Raw genomic sequence first — 7420 nt, 5'->3', positions numbered from 1 at the left:
TTCTCTAAAGAATCTCATTGATCGCACTTAGGAACAGCGCAAAGATTATACAAGACGGTATTTAGTGAGTTCCAGACTATAGGTAAATGGAGTTCGCAAGTAAGGATCACTATATACGGCTAAATGTATTGAAACCACCTTTCAAAGTACCTTCATTATATCACAGAGAGTGACATTAGCATAGTGAAAACAGAGGTTCAAAGACGAGAACTCTCCGCTCCATTATCGCCAAGGAAAACAACTGATGAAACAGCTACTGCTCTACTGGACTTTAGGAAGGAAAAGAAGCAGTTACCACTTAAGCTGATGCACAGACAGAATGAACTACACTTGTAAGCTGATGCACATAGATAGATTCCATTTTCTCCTTCGAGCACAAGGTATAGGTTTCTCCGTTTGTTTCATCTTTCAAGCGCCAATCGAGCTCCTGTTAGCGAGCGGGATACTTACAACTTAACGGCGGATTCTCTCGTTGCAAACCAGCTCTGATGAAGAATCGGTTTTTGCCTTAACCCTTATTACTTGATACTGAATTAGGCGGCTACCTTGGAGTTTGAGCTTACTTTAGACTCTTCCTTGCACACCTCACTCGACCTCTCCTTTCTGTGAAGCTGACCAACTTAGCCAAATAGAATCAATATTTCCTGTCCTGCGCCAACCCCAACTAGTAGTGGTCCAGTCCAAAGAAGAGAGTTCCACTCGCTAAGGGAGTTTACAAGTTAAGGAAGGGGAGTTGACAAGTTCAATGGAATTCAAGCTACAGGAGCAAGCCAATCAATAACCTGAACCCATGCTTGCAGACGAAAGCGGAATCTATCGATCGCCTTGTTGAATGGAAATGGGACTCTCTCTCTTGTCTTGCGCATAGAACAGATTAATTGAACCCCAACCTCTTGCATCGCATATAAGATTGGAATGTGACCTCGACTCGACTCCCTTATCTTTTTGTTTCGTCCGGCCGGCCTAACACTGCTCCTGCTCGCGCACCCGTTAGCACATAATGAGATTGAACAGCTTGCTTCTGATGAAGATCTTTCTTGCCTTGATCTAGTTCACTTGTTTCTTCCGCTTCAGATCAAGATTATGATCCAGTTAAATATATTGAGTAGACTTTCCTGTAACCCAGACTATATAAGAACCCCGACTTCCGGTCCTATTGTAGGTATCCGTGAACGACTCCCAGACTTCCGGTCCTATTGTGGGTATCCGTGAACAACCCCTCTATTTATTGTCCTATTTCTGCTATCCCACCTTCCCCACTAATGCTCCTGGATGCTCCACACCGCTCATCCACTACTAGCTAGTGAGCAGGAACTATTTATGGTATCTGTTAACCCAACAAGCAACAGCTCTCGCAAAGGTATAAAGTCAAGTATCAAATGGAAAGTTAGGTATCGATCAATTCCCCGGTTACCGGATCACTACAGCTATAAGGGAGTTCTTTCGCCATGGCATTACTTGCACTGTGAAAGACCCGCTTGCTATTGATAATGGAACTTTAGCTGGCGCACTTAGTCTAGTTGGGCCTGGTAATACTTATGTGAGTCTTCAGTTCAATGAGATTATCACTTTTGAGTGGAATTCACACTTTCCTAGTTCAGTCTAAACTTCAATCCTGCATTTCTGTATTTCGAGAAAGAACACATGGTAGGCGAGAAATAGCACTATAGGCTTCTATATCAATTCTGAAATGAAGTACAGGAACTCCACTTTATACCGATCCAGCCCCTCACCTCAGACGACGAGACTAAAGGGCTGATTGATTGACCTTTCTTGTCGTAGATAGAAGAAGCATCAGAAAGAGTAGGTTAGGAATACAGATCGGAAGCTAGAGCTGGAAATGATGTTTCTATTCGAAGCAAAGAATCCAATCTGGAATTAGTATTATGAGGGAACAGGTCTAAGCGTAAGGAATCATCTTTTCAGGAATACTCGATTTGGATTAGGAGTAGGAGCAGGTCACTTTGAAAAAGCAAATATGCATTTCTAAGAACCAATAGGGTACCTCAATGACCAATTGGTGCACTTTCTTTCTATTCAACAAGCCGTGACATTAGCTTACTTTGTTTGCTGAAAGTTCAAGTGCTTATTAAGTTCGGTATGGTCTCATAGCATACTTAAGGAAAGGAAGCAGCAAGCGCTAAGGAAACTGTTAGAGCAGAGCCAGATCCAGCAGTAGATTCAAAGGATCATCTATAACGCTAGATAGAAACTCCCGATGAACCAAGAAAGAATATAAGTAAGGGCAAGCCCACAAGCGACTACTAATGGAGAAGAAGTAAAGTGTTTCAGGGAAAGGGGAATCGAGTGGAGTATGGAACTCGGTGATCTTAAGATACTAGATGCTTTTCTAGAGAAACTTAGTAACATGAATATCTTATATGCGAGATAGATTCAATGAAATGTTGCAGTTCAGTGTAAGTTCAATCAAATGTTGCAGTGCGAAGTATTTATACTTATGCTACTCTGGATGTAGCTTATTTACCTTATGCTGCTTCGGCTTATTCTTCTCCTCTACAAAAAAGAATGGAATATGGATTTTATGGAGCACTTGGCATAGAAGAAAGTGAACACTAACTACTTACTCTCGTATAAGGAGCATACTTTCAGGACTTATCATATACTATTGCTTGCTTACTCTGCTCTAACTGCTGACCTCTTACTTGAGCCAATAACTCCTCCCCTTTCTTTCTTCTTAGACCCCAACTCCAGAGTGGTTTCTTTTCTCTTCCTTTCGGGATTCTATTTCCATTGTTTCTGTCTTCTTTGTTTGTGGTGGAGTATAACATAATGTCACTGGAGAGTCAACTCAACTCACAAACGCCGATGAATACGAAAACTTGACTTGCTTATGAAGCGAGGTTAAGTTACGAAAGGTTCGGTGCTTCACTTATACAACTAGTAGGGCAATTCCATTTACAGAACTGGGATTCGAGTCGACAACAACAAGAACAGTAACTTGCCATTCTGCTGATGATACTGATGAAGATCAAGATTCTGCCTTCTTTTCTTCTGCTTTAGATCCTAGAACTGGAAGAACTGGCAATTCAGATGCCTACATTGGTGATGAAAGGGCGAAAGCAATGGAAGGGTGCACAGGGGCTTCCTTACTTAACTAGAGAGAAGGTTCTTTCCCACTGATTTAAGTAGAAGAGACGGTTCCGGTTCCTTACCGTGTACTTAAGTATAGAGAAGGTTCTTTACCGCTTACACAAAAAAGGGGTTCTTTGCTTACTTTATGAAAAGTTGTTGGGCGCTACCTTCTGAATTCACGTAAGCACCCGCATCAGTGGAAAATAGTCTTATTAAAGCAAAGGAGCGAGCACATGGCATGGTATAGATTTAGTAAAGATACACCATAACCTCATCTTTTTCATTCTCCTGAGTACATGAAGACTGGAACTCACATAAGCTTGTTTCATTTAAAGACAATCAGACCATGTCTAGTCTACAGACCATACCTATGTTCTTAGTGGCCCACGGAGCACCTACGTAGCGGTATAAGAGGCAATTGAGTCGCCGACAGATTCCACTATCACATCAAAATACAGGAAGTTCGCTTCATAAGGACATAATAAACAAAGTCAACAAGGCAAGAAGGCAAATCAATAAGTAAAGTACGAAAGAATATCGGGTTTCTATTATAGACCCACGTAGCGGGAAACTGTGAGTTTCGCAGTGTTGTGAGTTTCGAGTTTCGGTGTTAGGAGACTTTCAAGGTTGGGTCACTTTTCGGGGTAGGGTAGGTCACTTTCCGGGGTAGGTCATTCTTAATCAATTCTTTTCTTTCAACGGCAATTATGAACTATTCAAGTCGACTAGGGAGTGTATGAAAGTCAACTCGGGTTAGGTTTGGCGGAATAGAGCCTGCAGTAAGCAGTTTTGTTAGGTCACGATATTACATGAGTTTCGTTTGATATTCTCTTCTTTTTCGTTCCCTTGTGTGTTAGGGAGTTTCGCCTTAGGCTACTTATCGGGGTGCGAAAGAAAACAAGCAACAGTGCACTCAATGAAACAAGTTCTGAACCCTTTGTTGCACTCTTTTATATATTGATGAGAGTAAGCGCCTGTTTAGTTACTATATTACATTTGTTGTGCACTCCATTCCATTCTGTAGTTGTCAGGGAGACCTATGCTCTTTAGGTTTGAGTATAGAGTTCGGTTTCCTAGCTTAGTTTTTTAGAGAAGCAGTAAGGGAGTTTTCAAGATAAAAGCAGTAAGGGAAATGAAATCTTGGGCAGCGCCGATATGAGTTTGTAAGGGAAAAGCTGTCAGCAATATACTTGTAAGCAGTGTTTTTACTATCATCTATCTATAAGTAGTGCTTTCAATGAACAATCTATAAGCTAGGGAACAATAAGAATATACATGGCGAACCTATAAGCTAGGGAACAATAAGAATATACATGGCGAACTCCACTCTACTATGTCTCACTCAAGTGAATTGGTTTCGAGAGCATTCCGCCTCCGGCCTCATTTAGTGTTACTGGTACCTGACTAGCATATGATTCTCTGACTTGACTTCATACTGGCCCTCCCAACTTCTTCATTCGACTACCAGAATTGCCGGCAATGAACCTCGATGTGCTCAACGAGTAAAGTGGTATTGCTATAGTTTAGAGTAAACAAGCAACAGAACCATAAGTTGAATGCTCGAACTCAACAAGTAAAGAAAGGAACAATAACATGTAAACAAATATGTAAACAAGCAGCATGGGCGAACGGAGAACGGATAATATAGGGCACAACCAACGGTGCAATCAAAGAATAAAGCATCCCATCTAAGAATATAGATGTAAGAGATTCAATCTAGAGCATTGCTTCAAAACTCATTCCTTACTCCGAAACTCACTCTTGACTTTATAGCCCAGAGCTGCTATTCCTTGACCCTTGCCCGAATAGTGGTAAAAGTCGTCACCGATCCGATGTAGCTCAAACTAAGTCATTCAGAAGAAAAGTGAAAGTTCTGCTCACTTACGCTATAGGGCTTGTGCCCCAAAAAAACAGATTGGCTTGTGCCCCTGCCTTGAAGAATTTCCTATTTCTTGGCATCCTCAGCCTATACAGAAGTACTTTCGTTTTTCCCCTTGCTTTCGACGTTGAGAGACCTTATACTTTACTTTCGATTTATACTTGACTAGCTACCACCCTTGGTTATTAGAACTTATGACTTGCTTGTTGAACTAAACTTCTTATTTGATAGTGCACATCGCCTATAAAGATAGTAATTGAGATACAGAGGCAGACTCAGCACTTGCAGAAGTACTAAAAACAATAACTAAAGCATAAGCTGGAGAAGAGGTTCAAGTCAGCGCTAAAAGAAGTTGTTCCATTCATTCAGTAGCTTAAGCCAGGCCTTCAGACGGTATATTGACAGGATCTGACTTCACCCTTTAAGAGAGAGAGCAGAGCACCGACTTTCAGAATCACAATCCTTACTCCATAATAGGACTACGGTACCAACATCTCATACGGCATATAGGCACCAAACCAAGACTATTCAATAATCATGAGATTCAATAACTAAAGATACAGCAGTGAAGTGACTCACTTATAGAAAGATGAACTTCTGAAACTTATATTTATAGATGGAACCTACTATTATTCCTTATAGATGGAACCTACTATTATTCCTTATAGATGGAACCTACTATTATTCCTTTCTTAAAGCTAAAAGAAGAGGTCACTTTCATCTCTTATAGAATCTGTGTAACTACTATTCACTGAAATAAGTAAAGAATAATAAGAAGGGAGCGGTAATGGGTTCGGTTCCATAATTCTGGAGGATGATAGCTATATCTTCAGAAGTTAGAGGTTAACTTAAGCTGTGAAGTATCCAAAGTCAGAGTGACGCTCCAAGTTGCTGACTTTCCCGACCCCCAAAACTGGACTGGAACTTTCACCTTGTCAAACTCGTCAAATAATATCTCTCTTTAGAATAGAATATCGGTTTGAATTGAAACCACTCTCCTTTCTTAACCTTGAAGTGGAAGTTCTGAATTCCATTGAACCGCTGACTCCTCTTAACTTGAAACTTTACCGACGGAGAGCTTCTATCTCGCAACAAATCATCATATGAGGAACTGCTACCCCTAGACCAGACAGAATAATAGTCAAAATCATTATTTATTGATTTGTCCTTGCGCACCGATGCTTCTTGTTCCGTCAAACTAACTAACGTTGAAGTAGCTCGCGGTATCACAAGGGCGGTATTACTTATTGACTTTAAGAAAGAACGGATTGAGTTAACCCTACACTAGAAGGACAAAGGCAGAGGAAAACTAAGGGTGAAGGCTGACAATAAGCCAATTGTTCGTGTGTAGCGGCAGTCTGGGGATGGGGAATTCAACAAGCAGCAGGCAACTATTAACTGTTTTCGGTATACCTGAAAAGTGTCTTTCTCTCTTTGTCTTTTACATAGTGACTTGGCCTAGCTACGTTGCTTGTCGACTTGGCGCCTAGTGTCTTGTCAGCTTGCCGGGCTTTCTTTTTCCCCTTTCTTTATTCGTTGCTCGATCTTGTACTGAGATAGACGGAAGACCACGCAGAGCGAATAGCAGAATAAAGGGTTAGTCATACTTAAAGATTCACTTTGTTTGCTCTCCTCACTCGTAACTAGAGGCTATAGTTCTATAACAAGATAGCTGACACGAAGCAGGCAGCCTATAAGTAAAAGTCGACGACTCAAGTCCATTGAGGACGGGTCCTGAGTTTGGATTTTGGATTCGAATATAGGAAGAAAAGAAGTGGAAAGAAAGTCAGAGCCCTCAGGGTAGCTTATCCAAAGGATAAATGGGGCTTTCTCTACTATATCTTCTGTAGCTTCATTCTGTATTTCCATAAGACTAGAGATGAGAGATGTTCTTCCCCGGCAAGAGGTGCCCGCCTTGCTTATAAGAGATCTCTAACACCCCGCTGTTCCCTTAGTTATAACCAAGAAAGAATCAGGGGATTTGCTCCCTATTCTGCTAAGGCGGTGAAGGTTCATTTACTTACCAAGGTACAAAGGTCGTTGGGAATATAGGTTTATATGAATAGTAATCAAAGCCAGAGGATAAGCAGGTCCAAATGGCGATCGACTTCAGAATGGAAGAAAATGCTAGGGGGATCCGAGCCCTAAGACTTACTAGCCTTCCTTTAGTGGGTGCGTCTATAGGCAATGATGGCTTTTTAGATATGGAGAAGATTTCTACTGTCCCCACTTCCAAAGAGGCTCTTAGCACCTTTCTTTCCTATTCTTTCTCACCCTAGGAGTCTTGGGATTTCCTATCATCGAGCACCTTTTCTTATTCCTAAAGGACATTGGGATTTCCTATCATCGAGCACCACCTTTTCTTATTCCTAAAAGAAAGGACACTTATTTCCTTAACTCTACTAAAAATGTCTGAGTTGAAGCTTCTTCCCCACAGATGAAATAGTT

The sequence above is a fragment of the Musa acuminata genome, unplaced genomic scaffold (assembly GCF_036884655.1).
Source record: "Musa acuminata AAA Group cultivar baxijiao unplaced genomic scaffold, Cavendish_Baxijiao_AAA HiC_scaffold_473, whole genome shotgun sequence".
Classification (NCBI taxonomy): Eukaryota; Viridiplantae; Streptophyta; class Magnoliopsida; order Zingiberales; family Musaceae; genus Musa; species Musa acuminata.
The sequence above is the reverse complement of the archived record's forward strand: the minus strand, read 5'-3'. Positions refer to the sequence as shown.